The sequence below is a fragment of the Dipodomys spectabilis genome, unplaced genomic scaffold (genome assembly GCF_019054845.1).
Source record: "Dipodomys spectabilis isolate Male_0828 unplaced genomic scaffold, ASM1905484v1 ptg000002l, whole genome shotgun sequence".
Taxonomy (NCBI): Eukaryota; Metazoa; Chordata; class Mammalia; order Rodentia; family Heteromyidae; genus Dipodomys; species Dipodomys spectabilis.
The window spans coordinates 38,036,959-38,063,648 of record NW_024870679.1 but is presented as its reverse complement, the minus strand read 5'-3'; the positions used below and the strand labels follow the sequence as shown (position 1 = coordinate 38,063,648).

Sequence of the window (26,690 nt, the reverse complement as noted above, 5' to 3'; positions counted from 1 at the left end):
CGAAACAGTAAATGAGTATATGAATATTAACTCAGAGAGGTGACAGGACATGCCAAAAGCAGATTTCAAGCCTACATGACCATCTATCTTAGGACTGTTTCTAGTATTCTCCACTACCTCTTGAAGCTTTTTAAGGAAAGGGACAGTGGAAAAGGGGGTTAATACTACTTCTTTCATCCTTGTGCTTAGTTTTTCCTTTATCCTTTTACCATTAACCTTCAAATCCCCATATTCAGAACTTCTTTTCTAACTGACTTCTACTATAAGCATTAAGGAAATAAATGTATGCTAAGAAGTAGAATATCTGTGAAGCATTAAACTTCTGGGTAAACTTGGGACACATTAAATTTTTCAGTAACACCCAAAACATCTGTTTGGGTAAAACCATATTTTTTAAGTGAGAGATAAAGATGTTGGGTAAAGGTTTAGCTCAGACTGCTAAATTCTGAACTACAGAGAAGGCTGAGACTGGGATCATTTCTAAGAGATATTCACATACATTTTATCTAAGTGTACTTGTTCATTCCTCCTGGTATCCTCAAAAATGGAAAGTTATTAGCAAATGAAAAGGCTGGGCTCTGGTTTTGATTCTAAGAAAAAGAATAACACTGTTCTACATAATGAACCTCCAGCTTTTCTCAGATTTGCAGCAAAATGGGATTTAAGAAAAGTGCTGGATGAATTACAGGTCAAGCCACAACAAATCTCTTCTCTCTGAGCCTCAGGTTGCTTGAGTACAGCAAGAACACATACGTAAGATGTCCTATGAGTATATTCCCTGCCTTTGCATGCAGAAACCCCTGGTTACAGAATTGAGTCCATGAGAAGATTTAAAAATCATATTCAACACTAACCAAATAAGTGCCATGTGCATAGTACATTCCTTTCCCTAGCTTCTAAGTCATTTGTTACCAGGGGTAATATCTCATGATAGCCACTAATAGGCTGCAGCATACATCTTGGTCTGTGGTCATCAGAAAGAAAGGATCATAGAGTTGAAGAAGTCAGGAGTAAAGTAGTATTTAGTAAAAGAGAGAATAACATAAAAGGGCAGCTGGTTGTTGAACTGATAGAAAGGCTTTAGGATGAAATGAATGAGAGGACAAAATTAGTAAGAAAGGCTAAAAACTCTAAAAGAGAGAAAGTGTTAGAAGAACCAAATTAGGGAGAATAAAATACATACTCCAATCTAGATCTAATTTTTGAAATTACAGTACTTATCCTTGCATTAATATTTTGAGAATACTGTGTTGTCAATCCTCTGTCCAAAGAGCTTTAATAGAGACCATATGGAATACTTAGCTCTTATTCATTCATTCATTTTTCCCCCTTTTGTTGGTTTTGGGGCTTGCATTCAGGGCCTAGGTGTTATCCCTAAGCTCAAGGCTAGTGATCTATCACTTTGAGCCACAGCTCCACTTCAGTTTTCAAGTGGCTAATTGGAGATGAGTCTCACAGACTTTCCTGCCAGGGCTGGTTTTGAACAGCAATCCTCAGATCTTGGCCTCCTAAGTAGCTAGAATTGCATATATGAACCAACAGTGCCCAGCCAGCCCTTTTTCTTTTTTTTTTTTAATTTTTTAATTTTTTTTTAGTTGTTTTATTTATTTTTTTCAGCCCTTTTTCTTATGGGAAAGCAACTCCCTCAATGGGTTCATACACCAGCATATCCTCTTTAATTAATTCTGAAGCAAAAAGCTTTGTCTCAAAAAGTTTCCTCCTGAACATCAAGTAATTCCCTGAAAATACTGAAACTATAACGCTATCTTTATATTTATGTATTTAATCTCATTAAATTGGAGACTCTAAGGCAGTTTATGAAAATAGCTTTAATAAAAACAAATATATGTTTAAAAAAAAAACAGGACTAAGGAAAACCAACAAGGACCAAAAGTCAAGATTGATGTAAAATTATTTATAGACTACAGCTTTTCACCTAAACATTAAGGATGGCCTGAGAACTTACAGTTCCTAAGGGCCAGAAATAAAACATGATAAAAATGCATGCTTTCATCAGAAAAGGAGAAAGAATATGTGCCTTAAGGATGGAAACTTCTGGCTATATACTGATTGATTGGAAATGAGTTTCACCAACTTTTCTGCCCAGGCTGGCTTCAAAACTCAATCCTTATATCTCAGCCTCCTGAATAAGTTATGATTAAAGTTGTGAACCACAAGCACCCAGCTAAGGAAGTCAAAATACTGAAACAAATTTGGAGGGGGCAGGCAATCTGAAATTTCCTCTCCCAGAGCTTATGGGAGAGGCTTCCAGACCTCCTCCTAATTACTTGGAGATTTATTTTGCACTTACAATGTCAATACAGAGCATTTAGATTTTTAAAAAAAGTCAGACATAAACCTAGAAGAAAAGGACTATATTTCTCTTCTTTCAGTTTTCTTCCATAAAGTCAAATTCATTCTTACCATTCCTCTGTCCTCTTCTACATTTGGAATTTACTTTCTTTGGGTACATTGGACCCAGTGGCCAGTCTGTCTAAGACCTCAAATGCTAATGAATCAAGGAAAGCATTTAGAAAAAAAAAAAATTCTTATCCACTTACAAATGTCGTTGGAGAGATGAGTAACATAAAATTTTAGGAAACTATCAGAACGTATTAAGAAATATTACAATATTTGGTGAATGCTTTAGGGCTATAGATATGAGGCAGAAAATCTTACAGCTGTGAAAGATTAAGTGTAAACAACGGTTGGTGTTGTCAGTACAAAGTGATGATATAATTTATCATCCAAGTTTGGACACCAGAGAGAGGGAAGAACACCTCAAAGGAAAAGCCCAGGCAAACAGAGACACGTGGCCATTCCTAGCTCATCAATCTTCTACACTCCTATCTCACATACTTCGTCACTGTAGCCCCCAAAATATCATATGGTACAGAGGCACAAAAAAACCTACCTAATTTTATAAGCAAAAAAACACATACCAGAGAGATTACTCAAGTAACTAACTCAAATGTACAAAGAATAACAGTTGACTGAGAATCACCCAGGTATACTGATTCTTAACCAAATGCACTTCCATTAAATAATTTAACTGATGATTGGGATCAGCCAAATATCAATGATGTGGACCTAAGTTCTCTCTTTTACAATAGGAGCAATAAAATTTTCAAATACCAGAGATAGGACTGAGGTCTGAGGATCACAGTTTGAAACTGCCTGGGCAGAAAAGACCCTGTAAAACAGCTCCAGAAATGGAGCTGTGACACAAAGTGGTAGAATGCTAACCTTAAACAAAAGAGTTCATGGATAGCTCCTAGACCATGAGTTCAAGCCCAACAACCGCAAAAAAAAAAAAATCTTCCTTAAGGTTTTAAATGCAAATATGCTTGTTTATATTTCTAAGCTACTTTGTTATGTCATTTTTTGCTATTTTATTCTAATACTCTAAGTATAGACAAAGGTTCTTTAAAAAAAAACGAATGCATGATTGGCTTATTCAAAACTGTGATAAAACATAATTCAATTTAATTCAGTTCATTCAGGCTCTCCACTTTAATATATTTACAACAATCTGTCTCCATTTACTGATTTCTAAAATAAGAACTCTAATACTGTCACTGCCTTACATTAAGTAATAAATGATCAGGGTATGTTTTATGTAATAACATGGCAATAAATGATCACCCAGTCTATGAAATCTCAAACCAAACTGTACATCAAAATCATCTAGGATCTTTAAAAAAATATATGAGCTCCAATCTCTAACTTGGCCTTACTGAATTAGGGTCTCCAAAGGTAGAATACATAAAATAATACTTTAATCTTCTAGATGAGTCTGAGGTACAGCCCTTCTAATCCCACCCCAAAATAGAACAACCCCAAACTCACAAGGTAAAACCAAGTAACAGTCAACTCACCGGCAACCACAGGACTCTATTCTCTCTTCTTCAACCCGTATGATTTCATCATAAATGCAGTAGTTTCTACTACTTACAGACAGCTAGGGACATGCAGACTGCCATCAGAAAGCAGCTGGGCAGATCTCTCTAACACCTCCTGATTTAGTCTATGTCAAAAGATAATTATAGAACTGATCATCAAAACAATAAAAATCAACATTTACTGTTTCTTACTATGGCACTAACTGTGCTAATCACTCTGCATGCATGGCCTCAATTGCCCCATTAACTCTGTAAATATTCTTGCCTTCATTTTACATTCTAGATTAAGTACAAATAGGTTTTCTCAAAACTGCACTACTAGGGAGTAGCAGAGCAAGGATATGAGCCCACATCCTAAATTCTTGTGAATACACTCAACAACTAACCTAATATTCCCTTTGATTTCAGGAAGTGAGCTTCTACTTAGGCTACACAGAACGGCCTAGGATCCCACTGGAGTCTTAATGGAAAAGAATCCAATAAGCTCTTGGATTTTCAAGATTGAAACTGAACATTAGCATCAAAAAAAGGAAGCTGAGTCCCACTTCTACAATGTAAACTGCTCTTTACAAAAGCATTTTTTAAAGGATCAGCAGTCTCTCTGGAAAATAAAACACTTTAGGGTGAAAATTCATAAAAGGAATTTTCTTATGTTCACTTTGGGGCCTTCATGATTGGTTGATTGTAAAGAAAATGGAGTTAATGCTTCAAATGCAAACAGATACCTTAAGTATTTCTTACTCTTTATCTGATCCACTTGATTCTGCTAAGATAAGGTAGCCACATATTCTTCTGTGAAAACTAGGACTTATTTAAGTAAAAGTGAGGTGTTATTCACAATTATGCTAGGAAAATAGGCTGAATACCGAACATCCTACTAATGATAGAATCAAAAGTGACAGAGTAGAAATCAACTGCCATGGGCTCATTCAACACTAGGGCGCTAGCTTCATTCAACAAATATATTTGTTTGTGTATCATGGGCAAAGATCTGCACCAGGAAATGAATGAAGATAAATGAAGATAAACTTACTATCAAAAGGGGCTGGGAAGGTGGCTCAGTGGTAGAGCACTTGCCTTGCATGCATGAGGCCCTGGGTTCAATTCCTCAGCACCACATAAGAAAAAAGAAAAAAGCCAGAAGTGGCATTGTGGCTCAAGTGGTAGAGTGCTAGCCTTGAGCTGAAGAGCTGAGGGACAGCGCCCAGGCCCAGAGTTCAGGCCCCACGACCGGACCCCCCCCCCAAAAAAAAAAAAACTTACTATCAAAAGATGCTAACTGAAAAAACTGACTGGTCATTCAACAGTTATATATGGGAACTTTATATTAAGTAGAAAAACCTATTATAAGGCAAACTGTAGAATAATATATATGGTAAGATCCAATTTGAATGAATGAATGAATCCTCTAAATCAAAAGTGAGTCAGGCAAACAATCTGATAAGAAAATAGCATACATTAAAGAGGAGAATGGGTGGGACTAGAGAAAGGACACTTCAGGCAGAAAGTAAATATGTATAGAGGTAGATTTAGAGCATGATCTTCCATTAGATTCAGTGTTAAAGGGAAGGGGAGGAGAGGCAGGAGGTAGGGGTGGCCAAAAATAACTCTACTGGAGTAAGAAAGAAATAGACCATAATCATTCCTCTATGTCATGTTGAAGAGCTAGAACATAATAATTAAAGTCAGATGAAGTCAATAAACAGTGCACTTGAGAAAGATCAATTTTCATAGGTCATTTAGAAGAGACAGGTAGAGACTAGCAATTTGGAAGCAAATGCAATGATGCAAATAAACAATGCAGTCAAGCACTAAGGATTCAAAGATTAACAGGGATGAACTAGAGATTCAAAGATAAACAGCTGCCTATGGAAAGTGAAGTCTAATTGCTACTGTTAGAGCAATTCTAATAAGAGAAAAAAATCACAGGCAGTTTGAGTAAAACACTTAACACAATGGGATTTTTTTTTTACTCTAAATGTTTCACACATTGTAAAAGAGAATGCTAACATAAAGTTCAGAAATCATAAAGTCTCAGGACAATGTAGATATAAACAGCTAAGGAAATAATCTTTGAGACAGAACTACTCAAGAGTGACCTCTTTTATTAAGTAATTTTAAAGATAAAGGAGAAATCCCTAGGCTAGCATACCTAAAACATGGCTTTAATTCAAAGTATTGCGACTTGGAAGATGGAAAGGGGTTTTCCTGAGTACAAGATACAGCACATTATTCAATTAAAAAAAAAAAACAAAACTCAGATTTTAAAGACTGACTCACTAGCTATGCAACTTTAAAAAAAAAAAAATCTGTGTGAGCCAATACTGGGGCTTGAACTCAGGGTCTGGGCACTGTCCCTTAGCTTTTATTTTTCTCCAAATATTTCTTTATTGAGATTAAGTGACTACATAATACTGTGGCATAGTTATGATTAGCTAAAGAAACAAACACATTTTTACCTTCATAATGATAATCATCCTTATCTTAATCTCCAATGTTTATGAACTTAGCTTTTACAAGGCTGGCACTTTACTACTTGAGCCACAGCTCTACTTTCAGCTTTTTGCTTGTTAGTTGAACTTAAAAGTCTCATGGACTTTCCCGCCAGGATGGCTTCAAACCACAATCTCCAGATTTTAGTCTTCCAAGTAGGTAGAATTTCAGGAATGAGCCACAAGAGCCTGACACTATGTAACATTTAGCCAGTTATTTTACCTGTCTCTTTTGACTGAAAAATGAAAATAATCACATCTATACCTTATAGTATTGTGAATAGTAAATAAATAAAGATTTCTAGTTAAAATGACAGACTAAACACTAGCATCCAATTTCATTCTCTCCTGATCCCTACAGAAATACAGTATCTAATATATATATGATATACAATATAAGATATAATTATATGTAATATATACTAGATACATACTGAATATATATACAAAATATATACATAAATGTTCATGGAACAGAAATATAAGAAGAACTAAGCAAGAGAAAAAGGAAACTTGCAATTAACTTTTGGCAGGTGATTGATGTGCAGAAAAGACAACTCATAAATGTAGAATGCGAAGCAGAGTATATGGCAAAAGCCAAGAACCAAATTAAAGTACAGCAGAAAAGCATAAGAAGTCATGATGTGAGGGCTGGGAAGGTGGCTCTGTGGTAGAGCGCTTGCCTTGCATGCCTGAGGCCCTGAGTTTGATTCCTCAGCACCACATAAGCAAAAAAAAAAAAAAAGTCATGATGTGTACAATGTCTGTACACCCACTGAAACACAGTAACTTGGATCAAGGAAAGGGGCTAGGGAGAAATCTCTGAGAAAAATAATTTCTTTCCCCATTCTTCTACCCTAGCAAAAATCCAAACCAATAAAAATTTCTGCAGAACAGAAATGTTTTGTATCTGTATTGTCCATGCAATATGGTAACCATCAATCAAATGTGACTATGTAGCACTTAAAATGTGGATGGTTATAGCAAATAATTGACTTAACTTTTTAAAATGAAATTAATTTAGGATTAAATGGAGATGTGGGAATTAATTCAGTAGTCCAGCTTAATTCTCAAAAAAGTAAATGATTGCCCATGTAATTGTAACCCCTCTGTACAGTATTTTAACAATAAAAAATTAAAATTAAAAAAAATAAAGTAAATGAAAATGAAAATAAACTCTTGCCCTGTGGCATATGATTATTTTATTATAGGGCAGCATGGGTCTAAAAACTTATTTTCTGGGAAAGGTACTAGATCTAGAGGTGCTGGAAAAAGCATGTGGCCTGTAGACACAGAGAAGTCTAGGAGTACACACCGAGTGCTGGAGGGACCATGATGCTACAACCTTCATCTTCTTCCCTACATTGCTCCAGAGTGGCTGCAACTAGTTTCCAACCATCCAGGCAAGAGACTGGGGAAATGTCATCATTCTATTAGAACAGATGAAAGATACTGACACTGTTTCCCAATTAATGGTTCACTCTTCAGTGAAGTTCAAAGTTTGTAAGCCTTATACACTCAACTCTCCACTGCCTATATTTACTCATGAACAAATAGCCACCATCAATAGCAATCTGAAGAATGACTACAATGCAGCAGGCAGACAGAAAAAAGGCAAGTCACTATAAACAAAGAGAAATTTTATAATGTTTCAGAAAGACAAGAAACATATTTACCAAACATAAATAGAAGTGTTTTCTTGTAAGTAACATCTCAGAGGAAAAAAACACTATTTGAATATTAAAAAATAATAAATGAAAAAAGACAATTAGGAAGAATTTTCAGGGCTGATGGAAATGTTTCAGGTGGGGCTGAACTAGAGTACACAATTCTCAAAGGTAAACAAACACTGAGGACTGGTACACTTTTTAGTTGCACATTAATTTTTATAAGCTCAACAGAAAAACTGAAGATAAGTTTAACTTAAAAGAGAGCAATTTGCAAACAAGAGGATAAAGGTAGTAAGAGTGTGACAGTCACACATCTGAGTTCCTGAATAAACTCCTAAAATGAGTTCCCAGATTTCCCAGAACTAAAGGCTACAGATAGTCAGGAAAAAAAAAAAAATCCTCCCACAGAATCCATGCAAGCAGATACACTCTTGCATTTCCAGAAATTTTCAGAACATTGAAAACAAGAGAAGCTCTGTTATCTTCCTAGAGAGAATGGGACAGGCCACACGCAGAAGGTCAAGATTAAAGAATGTTTTCAGCCAGGCGCTGCTGGCTCACGCCTGTAATCCTAGCTACTCAAGAGGCTGAGATCTAAGGATCGCAGTTCAAAGCCAGCCCGGGCAGGAAAGTCTGTGAGACTCTTATCTCCAATAAACCACTAGAAAACCACAAGTGGCATTGTGGCTCAAGTGGTAGAGCACTAGCCTTGAGCTGAAGAGCTGAGGGACAGCGCCCAGGCCCAGAGTTCAAGCCCCACAACCAACAAAAAATAAATAAATAAATAAATAAAAAGAATGTTTTCAGTCTTCTTAAGTTTCGTTGATGCACAGACAGCACTGCTTCAAAATTATGAAAAGGAAAATTTCCACTCTACAAGTCAAATTATCAATAAGGTCAGAAGGAGGAATCATATGAAGCATATTTAGACATAAAATATCTCATAAAATTTACCTGCTGTGTATCCTCAAAAAGCTAGTAGAAGATAAGCTCCACCCAAGAAATAAAGATCTGACAAATAAAGGGAATTTTCAGGAAGATAGAATCAAGAACTCTCAGGATGAGAGCTCTGGCCAGCCTTTAAGGATGACTAGTCCATGGGCAGTGCAACTTAAGATATATATAGTGCAGGCACAGTGTACAATTCTGTTATGTCAGCATTCAGGAGTAAAGTAGGAGAACTACAAGTTCAGGAGTAAAGTAGGAGAACTACAAGTTCAAGGCCAGCCTGAGCTACATAGTAAAACCCTGTATCCAAGAAGAACAGAGAGTGAGGGAGGGAAGGAGAGAAAGGGGGATTTTCTTTTTCATGGCACAATGGTGTTCTTGTTTTCCCTTCTATGCCCTACTGCCTGGAACTGCAGAAGACCATTTGACCTGAGAGAACTGTTCTGTTTTGACCTACTATGAGAGCTGGATGTATATCATAGGGATCTTAGAAACAGAAATAAAATATGAAGCAGCCACTCTACCAAGCAGGATCCTTCTAAGATCCCAACAGGTAGGCCACTGAAGTCTTCTAGATACCCCAACTGCTGTGAGGAGCCTGCTTCTCACAACTCTCAGTGACCTTTTCCACCAATCTAAAATAAACCTTGCAGCCTCTCACGTCTGAATCCATTCTTGACCCAGATTTTCTAATGAATCCAAGGGTAACTTTAACCTGGAACTATGAAGCTCTCTTCCGAAAGCCTTCACCTAGTAATGAAAGCATAGGCCTTTGCTTATACACCTCAACTTATGCTTGCTTCCTGTATTTATCACACTGGAAGGAAGGAAATGATTAGTGCAAAAGGAGTGATGGCTGTTACCTCTGAGGAGAATGCAATGAAAAAAGATACTTGATGACTTCAAGACAATGGTAGTACTCTATTTCTTAATTTGATCAGTGGGTATATAGGTATACATTCATGTTTTAAATAGTCATCTGTATGCTGATGTTTTTCAATTTTAAAAGTACCCTCCACATATTTTTTAAACTGATATATTTAAAGCCCGAACACAATGGGAAACCCTAAGCAGATACATATTATCAATTATTTTACTATTTTATCAAATAGTATGTTTCTTTAAAGATGGTCTCAATCATCAGCAATCTTCCAAAGCTCTGCCTAAGCAATGATTCTCTTGACTTTATTATTGGCCAGTTTGTAACGTATGTTTCCTTGGGCAGGTTGAGAACCAAAAAAAAAAAAGAAGAAGAAAAAAAACCACATTATTTTTCTTAATGATCTTTTCTTTTTTTTCAGGTTTTAATTAAAAACAATGATGAACTAAGTCAAATGGGAGTGAGGCCTGAAACTAAAGTCTTTAAATAAGGTCCTTCTATTACTTAATACAGTCCAACTTCCAGCACCTATCTAGCTAAGAACCTCACACAAAATGAGAACTTAAATTTTTTTTTAAAAGATGACAGCAAATAAAAAGAAGCTGAGTGTCAAATATAACTAACATGATAAATGGGAAAGTAACTCCACATGGAAAAGTAAAGTCATTATTACCATTCCTGATTTACTGAGTAAAACTTTTAAGCATAAAGAGGTACGATATTAAAGATAATCCTTGAAAATTACTTCCAAGTTTGAAAATAACTAAACCAGACTTCAACTAAATTAACTATAATTTTTTAACTTTACTAGCTTAAATTTATTGTACAAACAAGCCTTTTGTGATATTTATTGTAAGGTCTGCTGGATGGCAAGAAGACTCCACCCTCCTCGCAGCAAAGTCTCCACCCAGTCTGACCTGCGTTACCTAGGCAACTGGCTCACCTGGAAGAGGTCACATCTGAATTTGATGTGGCCACACCTTTCTCCGCCCATACCCTAGATAAGGCCTAGCCCAGGCCCAGACGCTCTTTCTTTCTCAGCTCTTTCTCAGCTCTTTCCTTCTCAGCTCTTTCCCAGCTCTCTCTTTCCTTTTCTAGCTCTTTTCTCTCTCTTTCCCAGCTCTCCCAGCTCTCTTTCCCAGGCCTTTCCCCACCGCACGGAGGACCAAGATGGCCTGGTGCCAGTAGGAACGATGAATAAGCCTACCCCTTACCTGAATACCACGTGCGTGGTGCTGTTCTTACTCAGTTACCTCTTTTTAAAAACCTAACATTTATAACATACATATACTTCTATCCAATTTATATTACTCTGTGTGTGCACGGGTGTGTGTGCGTGCGTGCGCATGTGAGTATGAGTGTGTGTGCGTGCGTGCGCATGTGAGTATGAGTGCGTGTGTGCGTGTGCGTGCGTGCGTGCGTGCGTGCGTGCGTGCGTGTGTGTCTCTGCCAGTGACTGGAGCTTAAACTCAGGATCAGAACATTTTCCCCTTAGCTTTTTTGCTCAAGGCAATCTATTTGAGCCACATCTCTACTTCTGACTTTTTAGTTGGAGATAAAGGTCTCACAGACTTTCCTGCCAGGGCTGGCATGGAACCATGATCCTCAGATCTCAGTCTCCTGAGCAGCTAGGATTACAGGTGTGAACTGCCAATGCCAACCTATATACTCTGTCTTAACTTTTCTCCTTAGTCCGCTCTTTTTTTTTTTTTTTAACAGTTTTTGGTGGGCTTCCTTGAAATATTTTAATATACATATATAATGCATTATATAAACTCTACCCCCTTATGTCATTTTCTCTTTCCCTCCACCCATTGGTTCCTCTCTCAAACAGCTCCCCTTTATAATTGTATCACATTATTATTTTCTTTAGGTTTGGATTTACATATGAGCAAAAACACATGATACTTGTCTTTCTGAGCTTGGCTTACTCTCACTTAACATAAGAATTCCAGTTCCATCCATTTCATACAAATGGAATAATCTCATTCCTATTTATGGCAGAATAATTATATTTATATATATATGTGTGTGTGTATATATATATATATATATATATATATATATATATACATACACATACACACACACACACACCATACTTTTTTTAAATCCAATTATTGGTTGTGGGGTACCTAGGCTGCTTCCACATCTTGACTATTGTAAATAGTTCTGGTATAAATATGGGTATGCAGTTATTTCTTCTGTATACTAATTTACATTCCTTTGGATACATGTCCAAGAGTGGTATATCAGGATCATGTGGTATTAACTGTAATTTAAACAGAATAAACTGTGATAGTAAAATCTTTTTGTCTAACAGTGATCAAATTTAGACGGAGTCTACCTGTCACAGGCTGATACTACTGAGTGAGTTCTTTGTCTCTGCCATAATCTACTCAGGGCCCTGGAAACATAAGGTAAACACTTTGGCCCTCAGTCTTCCCCTCTATGAAACAAGTGGGCAGAATAAATGACCATAAACCTCCTTGAGGCCAACAAGATCATTTTCTTATTTGTTATTTTCTGTCTGGGTAACTGCCAGAGCAGAACACAGATACACCAATACAAAACTGTGGCTAATATGCCACTGATAATGAAATCAAGATACAGAGTTTCAAATTAAGGTGCTTTTACAAAGTTTAAAAGGTTTTTATACATGCTATGCTTTAAAACAGTTAAATGTGGGGGGGGGGGGGAAGCGGAGATGGGAGGGCAAGGATAGTAAGGGGAAACAAAGGAGGAGGCAACAATGCTTGATAAGAAATGTACTCATTTCCTTGCTCATATAATTGTAACCCCTCTGTACGGTATTTTCACACACAAAAAGAAAATTAATTAAAAAAATAAAACAGTTAAACGTACCCAGTGACTTTTAACCTGAAAACTGCTAAAGCCAATGAAAATAATAAATGTTGAACTCATGCCTACTTCTATTATGATTCCATTTTTAAAAAGTAACTCATAAATGTACATGACTCACACATACTGACATATCGCTTTATCATTCCATCTTCTGGTACCAGCAATCTAAAGTTTTAGAATGCCAAAGCTATTAACTCATATAGCATGTTTCTGGCCATACTCCAGAAACCAGCACCATACTGTAGCAGTTAGGAAGAAAAACCTAAAAGAATGTTTCTGGGGCTGTCAATGTGGCCTAGTGGTAATCGAGTGCTTGCCTAGCATCCATGAGGTCCCAGGTTGGATTCCTTATTATCAAATTAACAGAAAAAGCCAGAAGTGGTGCTGTGGCTCAAGTGGTAGAGCGCTAGCCTTGAGCTGAAGAGCTCAGGGGACAATGCCCAGGCTCATAGTTCAAGCCCTACAATCAGCAAAAAAAGAAAAAAGAATGTTTCTGCATTTTGGAATACAAGATGTCCAAGCAGTTGTCATACATATATAACTTCATCTTTCCATATACGTCTGCCTAGACACTCCAAAGCTTAAGTAGTTCTTCAGGCTTATACAACCCTGTTAAATTTACAAACCACTATCACATCTGTTAACTAAATTGACCTCAGGGATCCACTGGAGTGTTTAGGAAAAGATGTCATTATACATTTTTGCAGAAAAAAACTAGCAACTGTCAGAGCTAGGACTTTACTTAGTCATGGAAAATCAAAACCTGTTTTACTTTCATCAAAATGGCTTTTGATCTGGAATAAGAAAGTAAGTAGCTGAAATAAAACCTGTTGTAGGGCTGAGAAGGTGGCTCAGTGGTAGAGTGCTTGCCTTGCATGCATGAGGCCCTGGGTTCAATTCCTTAGTACCACATAAGCAGAAAAAGCCAGAAGTGGCGCTGTGGTTCAAGTGGTAGAGCACTAGCCTTGAGCTGAAGAGCTAGCTGAGGGACAGCGCCCAGGCCCAGAACTCAGGCCCCATGACTGGCAAAAAAAAAAAAAAAATTTAAAAAGAAAAACCTGTTGTAAATGCTTGTGATTTTACTTATGGGAGTTCAGCCTTTCAGAAATGTATCTACATCCTTTTTTTTTTTTAATGTTCTCATTGCACAGGCTGGTAGAACTACAACCTCTCTCTAAGAAAAGGTCAGCTGAAGAAAGCCAGTATATAAAAATTCTACCTCTCACTTGTTTTTATTCCTAACATTACCAATAGTGGATTCTACTTCCCCCCCCCAAAAAAAAAGACTACAGAAGTGAGAGCCAAAATCAGAAACATGTTCAGTGACAGCTCTGTATGGCTAAATCTAATCTAGTTCCCTCCTGACACCGTTTTTCTCATCCACACCAAGTATATCAGGAGAACAGCACAAGTCTACAAGGGCAGAGGGCAGACAAGGAGAGGGGCCAGCTAAAATAGGAATAAAGACAGCCTACCCATTTGGTTTTTGCCCCTAATGTGTTCTCTCTTCCAGTCTCAACTAATACAATTCTTTACATCTATCCTCTGAACTGAAATTATTACCTATAGTCTGAGGAGTAAATTGCAGCTAAGAAATTAAGTAACTGGCCTCAAATCACAGTTGACAGGAAACATGAAGCTCTACAGTGATGGAAAATAACTTAAACTGAAAGCACTTCCCTTCCCTCCTGACAGCTATATCTTACGACTGTCCTTGCTGCCAACGCTGCTGAATCATCTCCCTTCCCCTTCCCCCTGAACAAACGCACACAGCAATCTTGGAAGAGAGCCTGACACCACAGCCACAACTGGGCTGACACCCCTGGTGGACCCAAGATGCTGTTTGAAACCTTGAGGACCCCAATTCAAGATAAGATTGTCCCCCTACCCCACCTCCATCTCACTCTGCTTCCATTTGCCCCACCTGGCTTCACTTTTTCTGCAGAATAATAAAGAGAGCCTAGTTGTAAACATGTCATTTCCTCTTCAGCCTGACTGAAGGAGATTTGGTTGCCCTTCCCAGGTTTTCTTGCTGAAAGTGGGGGGGGGGGGGGGGGGGGGAGGTAACAGGACATTGTTGGACTGTTTGCGCCTTTTGGCTCTTTTTTTATTCAAACTCCCAATGATGCTCAAAATATTTTCTTATACATAACACTTTAAATCTTCTCCTAGAGTTAAACCCTGAAATAGTCTACAGTGCTTCCTAAGAAACACAGCTTCCAGCAGTGCTTTCAGTAACCAAAAAAAAAAAAACCTAAACAACCAAAGGTGTTGTTAGGCTCCTCACCTGATTGTTTATAAGAAGAAAATAACTGAGTGTAACTCCATTTTTAAGTTGTCCTCCTACTAAGCTACCTGAGATTAGCTGACGAGACTGTTCCTAAACAGAATTAAGATTCTGCTCATTGGCAGATACAACTTAGTTTCATGATAGCTGGGAATAATGAAAACTGACTCTGAATCTTTACCTTTAATCAAACAATAACGACTGGAATCCCTGTTACTTTATTCGGCCAGGTTTATAAGAAGTCACTATGAGAGACTTTCCAAAGCCACTCAAACATTAGTACAAAAGCTACTCACAGAGCCTGGTGCTAGTGGCTCATGCCTATAATCCTAGCTATTTAGGAGGCTGAGATCATGGATTGCCATTTGAAGCCAGCCAGGGCAGGAAAGCCCATGAGAATCTTTTTTTTTTTTCATATATATTTTTTATTGTAAAAGTACCGTACAGTGGGGTTACAGTTACATGAGTAAGGTAATGAGTACATTTCCTATCAAGCACTGTTATCTCCTTTGTTTTTCCCCTACCATCCCTTCCCTCCCCACAGCCCCAACTCCTCCCCCACTCCCGAAATTGTAAAGAAAATATGGTATAAATATAAATATATATATGTATAATGGAATTCTATGCCTCCATCAGAAAGAATGACATCTCCCCATTTGTTAGGAAATGGAAAGACACGGAAAAAAATTATACTAAGTGAAGTAAGCCAGACCCAAAGAAACAGATCCCATAGTTTCCCTTATTTGCAATACCTAGTACATGTCTAGGACAAGCAAAAAAGGTCAAAAGCTATGTACATATGACCAGATAAGATGATGTTAGGTGAAATGAACCCCAAAACACGGACACAGTGGTTTTTTCCTTTCTTGCTATTGTTTTTAACACACTTACAATGTACTATGTGATTCTCTTGTTTCTTTTGTATGTTCTTCCCCCACAGTATAACTAACCCCTGTTTTCCTGTATCTGATTCCAGTGTCCTGCATCTGTATACACATTTTTTATAATTTGGGGAGGGGAAGGGATACAACAAAATGCTCAAATAAGGATACAGGTTGATCCATTGTAACAATTGTTAATATTATGCTCACCTTTGGTCCTCAGCTCCACCCACACCTGGGCCCCCTCCCATCCTGGAGTTCCCCCATACAGCTGGCCTCTCCCTCTCTCCATCCAGACCCACCTAACTCCCATCTACCTCACTCCTATCCCCCAGACCTTCCTGCTACTTGCCTCTGCATGGTCCCCTGGGATGGATGTGTCTGATCCTCCTCTTTCAACAATGAGATGTACAAGACACTATGTTGAAAGCCCATGAGATTTTTTTTTTTTTTTTTTTTTTGCCAGTCATGGGGCTTGAACTCTGGGCCTGGGTGCTGTCCCTCAGCTCTTCAGCTCAAGGCTAGCACTCTACCACTTGAGCCACAGCACCACTTCTGGCTTTTTTCTGCTTATGTGGTGCTGAGGAATCGAACCCAGGGCCTCATGCATGCAAGGCAAGCATTCTACCACTGAGCCACCTTCCCAGCCCCGCCCATGAGATTTTTATCCCCAATGAACCACCAAAAAAAAAGGAAGGTAGGAAGGGAGGGAGGGAGGGGCCAGTAGTAGAACTGTGGCTAGTTCTGAGCACAAAAGCTTAGAATACCACCCAGGCCCTGAGTTCAAGCCTCAGAACCAGCATAAAAAAAATTAAATAGAAAAAAAAAAAGCTCACTGAATTTTCTGTTTACAAATATTTTTTTTAAAACTGACTTAATACTAACCACAAAAAAGATCTCCTCTTTCCCTACAACACTTCAAAAATTTAACACCAGTCAGGTTTTTGGTTAAGCATGCTTGTCAAATGTTTTGAGGTGCTAAATTACTAGCTAGGCTAGAACTTTACAACCATAGCTCAATTAAATACAATTATAAAATACATATAACAAGTTTGAAACAACTCCAAGTGTGGGTTCAAAAGAAATCCACCTTAATTTGGGTAGAAAATGGTGAGTAAACAGCAAATCTTGGGCACCATTATCTCAACAGCAAGTACAAAGAACCTTAAAGAGTGGTTTTGGCAGGGCGGGGAAGGTGACTCAGTGGTAGAGCGCTTGCCTTGCATGCATGAATGAGGTCCTGGGTTCCATTCCTCAGCACCACATAAGCAAAAAGAAAAAAAAAGCCGGAAGTGGCACTGTGGCTCAAGTGGTAGAGCACTAGCCTTGAGCTGAAGAGCTGAGGGACAGCGCCCAGGCCCAGAGTTCAGGCCCCATGACCAGACCCAAAAAAAAAAAAATTAAACTATGTCTCTTATTTTAAAAAATCATGGGCTGGGAAGGTGGCTCAGTGGTAGAGTGCTTGCCTTGCATGCATGAGGCCCTGGGTTCGATTCCTCAGCACCACATAAGCAAAAAGAAAAAGAGCCGGAAGTGGCGCTGTGGCTCAAGTGGTAGAGCGCTAGCCTTGAGCTGAAGAGCCGAGGGACAGTGCCCAGGCCCCAAGTTCAGGCCCCACGACCGGACCCAAAAAAAAAAAAAAAAGTGGTTTTGCCATCAATCTAAAGCCAGACTGCCACTTCTGAGTTGTGTGGCCCTAGGCATTAGAGTCTCTGAGAGGCACATTTCTACATCTCTATTTCTAACTCCCTCTCATTAAACAAAGGAGGGGGTAACAATGCTCCATAGGAAATGTACTCATCATATAAAAACTATCCATTGGATACTAAATAAAAGGTATTTTTTTATGTTTACTAATATAAATGTAAATTTGGAATACAAGTTTAAGTAATAACAACATAAACATTCAAGGTAATAAATAGCTTTTTTATACTACTCTGCCTTTATCCCTTCAAAGCCCATCCCCAGGCTACAATGACTGACACAGAGCATAATTAGCACTTGATTAAAAACATTTTATCCTGTTTCTGAGATCACTACTTGCTGGATGTGAATCTATTTAAAGCCTTGAGTGGAAAGTTTCTCTTCATTTTTCTAACTTACAATCTTACTAAACTGTTTAGCTAATTATAATCTGCCCCAAGGAGTTGAAAATATAGCTCGTAGTACAGTCGTTACCTAATGTGTGCAAGACCCTGCATTCAATCCTCAGTACCACAAAAGTAAAAATAAAAATAGCTGAACTATAACAAGATCACAGATAATGTCACAATGAAACATGTAGTTTGTTATATAATTTGATTTTTATTTCAAGACAAAAAGGGAGGGCATTAAAAAAATCTTACAAACTATCTTTAAAAACAGAGGCTATGGGGATGTTGAGACCCATTGGACTAAAGTGTTCAGGATGTATTAGACCAACCTGGCAAAGTGCAGAGAAGTAGAGAAGTCATATAGAGAGAGTTTAAGTCATATTTGTGACTTTGATTCTAAATTCATTTGAATAAAGAGTTGTTTTGAGCTGATAGTGAGGTTTTTTGGTTTGCTTTTTTCCAGTCCTGAGGCTTGTACTCAGGACCTGGGCATTGTCACTGACCCTGTTTGGGCTCAAGTCTAACGCTCTAGCACTGGAGCCACAGAGCCACTTCCCTGGCTTTTTTTAGTAGTTTTTGGAAATAAGAGAGTCTCAAAGGGACTTTTCTGGCTGAGCTGCCTTCAAACAGCGATCCTCAGATCTCAGCCTCCTGAGTAGCTAGGATTACAGGCGTGAGCCACTGGCACCCAGGTTCAGCTGATAGCTTTTTTAAGAAAAATAATATTTTGTTTTATTTTAAAGGTGATATACAGAGGGGTTACCATTACATATAAGTACATTTCTTGTCAAATGGTGTTACCCCTCTCATTTTCTCCCACTTTCCCTCTCCCCACTCCTCTCCCTCCCCAAGTTGTAAAGTTCATTTCCAACATAGTGTCTTGTGAGTATCGCTGTCGCTTTGGTTCACCCTTTGTTCTTTGTCTCATCATTTTGTGATTCCCCTTCCCTTCCCCAAATCAGATGAGCATATATACAAGACACAGGGTACCAAAATCAAAAACAGTGACAATAGGGGATATGGAAACAAGAATTGCTTTGTTTTGTGTTTTGTTTTGTGTTTTGTTTGTGCACTGAGTGCCACTAATGATTTTTAAGTACTAGAAAAGAGGTTTATCTGAATGGATGTAGTAATTATAGTGTTTTAGCCACGGAACCCTGACCCTGAGAATGTTAGACACAGGGATTCCGCCTGACACATTTACCACAGCCAGCCTAATGTTCCCATATAATCTCGGCCGATACAAGTTTTGGAGAGTCTAGACATTTGTTTATTGAGCTCTTATTAACCTTACCATATCCTTGTTTCTTTTCCTTGGGGCTTATAGACTTGCTCTCTACTACTTCTTTCTGATTTATGATCATCTCTCTTCTCTAGCCATGTATACAATTCAGAAAGATTGGTAATCTGTATAATATAGATAAGTAAATCAATAGAAAATAAGTAGTTCAAACTAAGTTGAGGCTAAAGTATTCTTTGTAGCCTGGTACCTGTACACCAACAGGGAATCCTTCAAGTAACACACGCATGGCCACCACTGCTCTGGCATGGCTTTCACCCTGTAACATGCCTTTTTTATCAGTACACTCAAACATCTATTAAGTACCCACAAGGAACAAATACAATATGTCACACACACACACATATATATATGTGTGTGTGTGTACTTGGCTGGAAAATAAGTACATATATATGTACTTGGCTGGAAAATAATACACAAGATCAAGTCTGTAGTATACGCTTGGGCAGGCTGTACACTGCTAAGAATGCCCAACTGAAGGGAGTAGTAAGAGTAAGAATCCAGCCTGCAAAGGAGGAGGCAACAATGCTTAATAGGAAATGTACCCATTACCTTGCTCATGTAACTGTAACCCCTCTGTACAGCATTTTACAATAAAAATGTACCAAAAAAAAAAGTCAAGCCTGCTTTCTTCTAGCCAGGCCATGTCCCTAGTACAGGAGTGCCCCAGCCAGAAAAGATACTGTTCACTCTCACAAAAACAATATATATCACAAAAAGGGCCAGTCTTATTTCTTAAGGTTGATCTCTACACTATGGATTGTAATGGCAAAAAAAGAAAGACACTATTAAGGATCATAACCATTTCCCCCTCACAATGCCCCTGAAATAGCCACTTGGGTGAGAGCTATGCTATAAATGCTTATTAGCACAAAAAACAGGGAGAGGTAGCCAGTCATTTATTTCACTACCACCTTTCAATTCAGATAAGTGTTAATACTGTGTTAATATTTGTCAGAGGAGAGACGTCTGAGAAATGGGACCTGAACAGATTAAGTTCCAATGCAATAAAAGGTTGTAAGAAAAATTCTAGACAAAATGTACCAGCAGGAAAAATAGGCTCAGGCTAGGGGATCCAGTCACCATGCCTTCATCTTTTAGCTGAAACCAGTTCTCATTGTGTCTATAATAGGTACAGAGAAGAATACATTCATGTGTCCTCACTGGTGCACACACAAAGTTCACATACGCACACACAGTTAATGGGGGGCTGGTACCTAGTGTTAAGTTTCTGACTAGGATACTTAAACTATCAGAAAGTCCTGCTCAGTAGTAAAAAACTTAGAGAAGCATAAAGCAACTGTGGGACCCCTCTCAGCTTTCCCAGAAACTTTCAGAGACCTCTGGAAAGTTACTCATATCCCTCCAAATCTAGGCCTCATTTTCATCTTTTTTAAATTAAATGAAGGCTGGGATGGAGTTCAGTGGTAGAGCAATTGCCTAAGATGTGCAAAGCCCTGTGTTTAATCTCTAACACTGCAAAAAATAAAAGAAGTAAAACTGTAATATGTAGTAGATCAATATTTTGAGCCATATTCTAAGAAATTAAAAGGTTGTACGTGATATAAAAGTCTACTTTGAATGTATTCAATTTTACTATACAAATATTTGAAACATATTATTTTAACATTTTTAAGATTAATAAATGAACCCCCACAAATTCAAACTTTTTAACTAATGTGTTAAACTTTTTAACACTAATGTGTTCACACATTCTACAGACTTCAAAATCAAGCTCCTTTTCTCAATTCTAAGCTTATGTCTAACTATCTTCTTGTAACTATGAAACTGATTCTAAAGGAAGCTGGAATCCTCACTTTCAAATTCAGCCCCACACTGCTCTTCACAATTGTTCAAGAAAGTATATTACTACCACATACTTGGATCCAAATAAATATCAGGCAAGCTCAATATCAGCTGTTGGCTAATGTTTTTATCACAGAGAACTAGCAATCTAACAACAAATGAATGTATATGAGGTTACTGCAATAAAATGAGTGGGCCACATTATCATTTATCTTACACCTTGTGATAGGAAATGAAACGTGTTAAACAGTCTGATTCTTTTGAAAGCAGAGTTCCCCCTTCATCCTTCAAGCTTCTAGACAAATTTAATTGAAGAGAATGGTGAAAATGCAAGGTAAGTTATTAATAAACTATTCTTATATACAATTGCTTTATTCACGTGAATCAGACCATTCATACTGCAACCAAAATTATATTGAGAACTGTCAATGAAACTTGACAGATGACTGGAATTGCCCCTCAGTGCTCTTCTCAAATTCAGTGCTTATTAACCCAGATGTATTCCTCCTCTGGCTGCACTTTAAGTAATGCTGAGATACTTACAAGTCTTAAATATATTGAATATTCTCCTAGGACATGAAGTTCTATATGGGATTTGACCTGAAATACGAGTTCCCCCTTGGTTCAATGCCATAATAAGTCGCCTCAAGTCCTTTTCAAGAACTAGTCACAGAGAAAGGAAATTATCAATTAGGCCTGGATTACGTTGTTCAACCCTATTCAACTGCATTAATACTGAACTAAATCCCCAGCCCCAATATTTATGTATAAGTACAGATCCTCAAATAAGAAAGAACAGTAACAATGAAGAAATAAATATAAGTAAATACTATATCAGTGTTAACTGTAAGTACCAGGTACCAAGCCAATATTTCATTCATGTAATGCCAGAGTGTCCAATAAATTGAGTTCTGGTGTTATCATTATTTTACAGATAAAGCAAATTCAGGTTGAAAGCATACTAATAAAACACAGAATCCAAAAGTGTCTTGTCCAATATTGTCACCATCTAGAGATCAAATGTGACTCATCTCCTGATCAACAAAACTATTTGAGTAGAGCATTCCAGTTCCTGAGTAATTCCCTGCCTAAGAGTGATCGATCTTCTACATCTTTCTAGGGGAAGTGAAGAAATGCTGAGGGACTTGTACAACAATACCTGAAAGTACTTCTAAAAGTCTTTCACAATGCCAGGAACATTACATAAAACATACAAACACACACACACACTCACACTCACACACGCTCTCCACACACCCTCTCCAGCTAGCAGCTCCTTAGTGGTGTATGGAAGTAATGATGCTGACTCCTTATGGAGTCAAGAGTCATAGACCACTAATGCCCTTCTTTCCCATATACAACTCCAGGGCCAGGGTTTACTGTAAGGAATCTGTAAGTTTCTAATGAAGGGCAGGATGAAGTTAGCATAGAAAGAGAATAGCGTATTTCTGTCATTACAAAATGAAGTCTTCTTGATTCATCAGACATGCTAAAGCAATTTAGGCATAATGGGATAGATAGATAGATAGATAGATAGATAGATAGATAGATAGATAGATAGATAGATAGATAGATAGATATAGAGGTAGCTGGAGCAGGAGGATGGGATGGTGAGTTTGAGGCTATGCCAGGCTCCAATTTTATTTTCTTTTTCACATCAATATTGAGAACTGGCCCTTCAGGGCCGTGACTAAGCAGACTTTACCACTTGAGCTATTATATTCCCAGTTCCATCCAGCCTGTGCTGGATGTTAAGTTCCAAGTAAGTTCCAAGAAAGAAAAAAAAGAAAAAAGGAAAGAAGAAGAAAATCTTTAAAAAGTTGCTCCAAAAACTTTTTTCTCTAAGAAATCTTGGCTTACCCTTAGGCTCACTTTGTCATACTGAGGTGACTTATTCAAACTGCTTTGGTTTTTGAGTTTCAGGTACTACAGAGTGAATAACTTATATAAATGCAAATGGGGCTGGGAAGGTGGCTCAGTGGTAGAGCACTTGCCTTGTATGCATGAGGCCTTGGGTTCGGTTCCTCAGCACCACATGAGCAAAAAAGAAAAAAGCCAGAAGTGGCGCTGTGGCTCAAGTGGTAGAGCGCTAGCTTTGAGCTGAAGAGCTGAGGGACAGCGCCCAGGCCCAGAGTTCAGGCCCCATGACCGGACCCAAAAAATAAACAAATAAATAAATGCAAATGTCCTCAAGAAATGCAAATACACAAACAAGAGTCCAACTCAGGTCAACTTTTAGAACTAGGGCACTGCACTGTGACCCAAACACTATTTGGAAAAAAACCTGAGGAAAGACAAATTCTAAGTATGTAAGAAGTGGAAAGCAAATGGACAGAAGAAAAAGAATCAGAAGCAGTTGCTGTTCCAATTCATTAATTGGGGATAGTGAGGAAGGTTCATTGGGATCTGAGGTACCTTTCAAATGTCTACCAGCTCTAATACTCAAAAGCTTGCTCAAAAAATGACACAAAGTCACAGCTTCTGAAGTTGCTTAGAGTTCCAGGAAACTCATTTGCTTTGAGAAAGGAAATGAAGGTGGAACAAAGCCACATAGAGAAGCTAAGCAGCACTAAGTTTGATGATTTTCTCATGGGGAGCACCTGCCACTATATAAACAGTGGCTGTGGCAACTCACTGATAAGGCCACAGAACAAAGAGAGCTACTTCATAAAGAAGTGTATATGTATCAGTGTGATTTTGTATGCATGCATGCGTATATACATTCACATAGACATCTAACTCATTAGCACCTTAAGAAAATCCCAGTTATAATCATTACAGCTATTATTTAGGAAACTACTATTTTATATCAAGTTCTTCTATTTCAAATGCTTAAAAAAAAAGTTGAGGGGTCTGCTGTTCCTAGGCAACAAAAGGTTTTACAGAAAGAGTAACCTCCTTCTTTAGGCCATAGCCTAAAGGATATACTATCCCCTTGAAGCATAGTGTTCAACGCAACTTATGTTCATAATTCAAACTGATGAATAAAAGATAAATTTACAGCCATCTAATGCAAGGACAAAAAAAATATATTTCCTTTTTCAAAGTTTAAAAATATATAGTTGTTACTATAATAATAAATTCTTACCACCTAGAAAACTTGGTTATCTCAAAAGATTTGTCTCTAAGGGTTCAAGAGAACCAAGAATGAACTCTTAGTTGTGTCTTCATAACTTGTAACTGTTATCTCATTGGCTTTTCATAACCAACCTGACTGATGGTCAGATGTCACTTCATAGAAGATCACAAGGCTAGGTGCCAGTGGCTCATGCCTGTAATCCTAGCTACTCAGGAGACTGAGATCTAAGGATTGTGGTTCAAAGCCAGCCTGGGCAGGAAAGACCATCAGACTCTTATCTCCAATAAGCCACTAGAAAACCAGAAGTAGCACTGTGGCTCAAGCGGTAGAACACTTGCCTTGAGCTGAAGAGTTGAAAGACAGCGCCCAGAGTTCAAGCCCCACGACCAACAACAACTACAAAAAAAAAAAAAAAAGAAGGAGAAGATCATTAAGACTCCTAAGTCTAATACCTTTTCCTATAGTTGTAGTATAATTTTCAAACGTTTAAGAAAACAGAACAGTTTTTAAAGAAATGGATTTCGAACTAATGGAAGGCTCATTTTTAGTGGCATGACAACTGAATGGGCAGAAAAAATGTAAGTTAGCATTCATCTTATAGACTAAACAGCACATCATTCAAAAATGCCAAACAGAACTGGTGGAATAGCTCAAGTAGTAAAGCATCAGGCTACCAAGGGAGGGAGGGACAAAAGGAGCCAGGGAGGCAGGGAGGGAAAGCCAAATGTGTCAAATATTAAATCAAATAGTTAAATATTTATACAATTAAAAGCGTCAACCTGAGGAAAATTATGTGCTGTATGGGACAGAAAATTAATGTCCTTAACACACAATGAAAAAGGTAATAATCAAAAGGAAAAAGACAAATGCACCAAAAATAAAAGACAAAGACCTTAGCTAGGCAATCCACAAAGAAAACAATGTTTCCAAAAATAAAAAATGGTATAACATACTAATAATTAAATATACATATACTAAAATAGAGATTTAATAACAAATTAGCAAATTTAGAAATATATATGTATGTATACAAATTCAAGTGTGTATGCGTGTGTTTCCATAAATTGATTAAGCATAGTGAAGTGGGCACTATCATTTAGGAATGTAAAGCATATCACATTTGGAGGTACATGTCCTCTGACCCAGCAGTTCTACTCCAGGAATTTTCCCTAAGCGAATAATAATAAACACAAGATTAAATTAAAATAATTCTTATCATAGAACCATTTAAAATGACTAACAAAACAATCCTAAATGTTCATTCAGGAACAAAGAATTACAATGAAGCCATACAATTAAAATTCAACATAACATATGATTACAAGAACATAGACTATTTCTCATAATTAACTAATGGAAAAAAAGTTTATAAAGTATTCTGCAGTATAGAACCACCACTCATGATGGGAATATATACATTCCCAAAACATTCATCAAAAATATTAATAATTTGGGCTGGGAAGGTGGCTCAGTGGTAGAGTGCTTGCCTTGCAAGCATGAGGCCCTGGGTTCAATTCCTCAGCACCACATAAGCAAAAAGAAAAAAAGCCAGAAGTGGCGCTGTGGCTCAAGTGATAGAGCGCTAGCCTTGAGCTGAAGAGCTGAGGGACAGCGCCCAGGTCCAGAGTTCAGGCCCCATGACCAGAACAAAAAAAAAAAATATATATATATATATATATACATATTAATAACTGTGAGATACAACTGGAATTATTTTCTCTGGATTCTAAATCTTCAGTAGGAAGAACTTTTGCAAAGGGCAGTGAATGTGTTCTTTTAAAAAATTAAAACTTCCAAGCAAAAGAAACTGCAGTTAAAAATGTTGTAATGTATAAAGCAACTGATTATTTTTTTTCATTGTAAAAATACTGTACAGAGGGGTTACAATTACATGGACAAGGTAATGAGTACATTTCTTTTTTTTTTTTAATTTTAAAAATACTGTACAGAGGGGTTACAATTGCATGGGCAAGATAATGAGTACATTTCTTATCAAGCATTGTAGCCTCCTCCTTTGTTTCCCCTTCCCAACCCATCCTCCCTCCACCCACCCACCCAACCCTGCCCGCCCCCCCCACCAAAGTTGTAAAGTTCGTTTTCAACATAACAACTTCTACATCTCATTGTTGCAATGGGTCCACCTGTATCCCTATTTAAATGATTTGTTTTTTCCCTTCCCCTCTACAAATTATACCAACATCAAATACAGTGAAAGCAGGGGTTATCCCGTGGGGGAGGGACATACAAAGCAACAAAGAAATAATCTTATAAATGTGTAGAAACAATCGCATGAAAGAAAAAAAACATCTGAATACATATCTTAGGGTTCATTTCCCTAACATCAATTTATATGACCTTTTCTGCTTGACTCAGATATATACTAGATATTGCAAATAAGGGAAACCATGGGACATATGTTTCTTTGGGCCTGGCTTATTTCACTTAATATAATTTTTTCCAAGTCATTCCATTTCCTAACAAATGGGG

At 37.7% G+C, this 26,690-nt stretch overlaps 1 protein-coding gene across 2 annotated transcripts in view; it reads right to left on the bottom strand.

Moving 5' to 3' along the window:
- The window catches only part of Jak1 (Janus kinase 1), a 121,064-nt gene that overhangs the window by 69,284 nt on the left and 25,090 nt on the right, over positions 1 to 26,690 (bottom strand). Inside the window, exon 1 of one of the 2 annotated variants that reach the window (XM_042683704.1) lies at positions 3,879 to 3,975. The exons of the other annotated variant lie outside the window; for it this stretch is intronic. The gene's annotated coding sequence lies outside the window, so the exon portion shown is untranslated. Of the gene's footprint in view, positions 1 to 3,878; positions 3,976 to 26,690 lie in introns of those variants that run through there. 2 annotated transcript variants of the gene reach the window in all.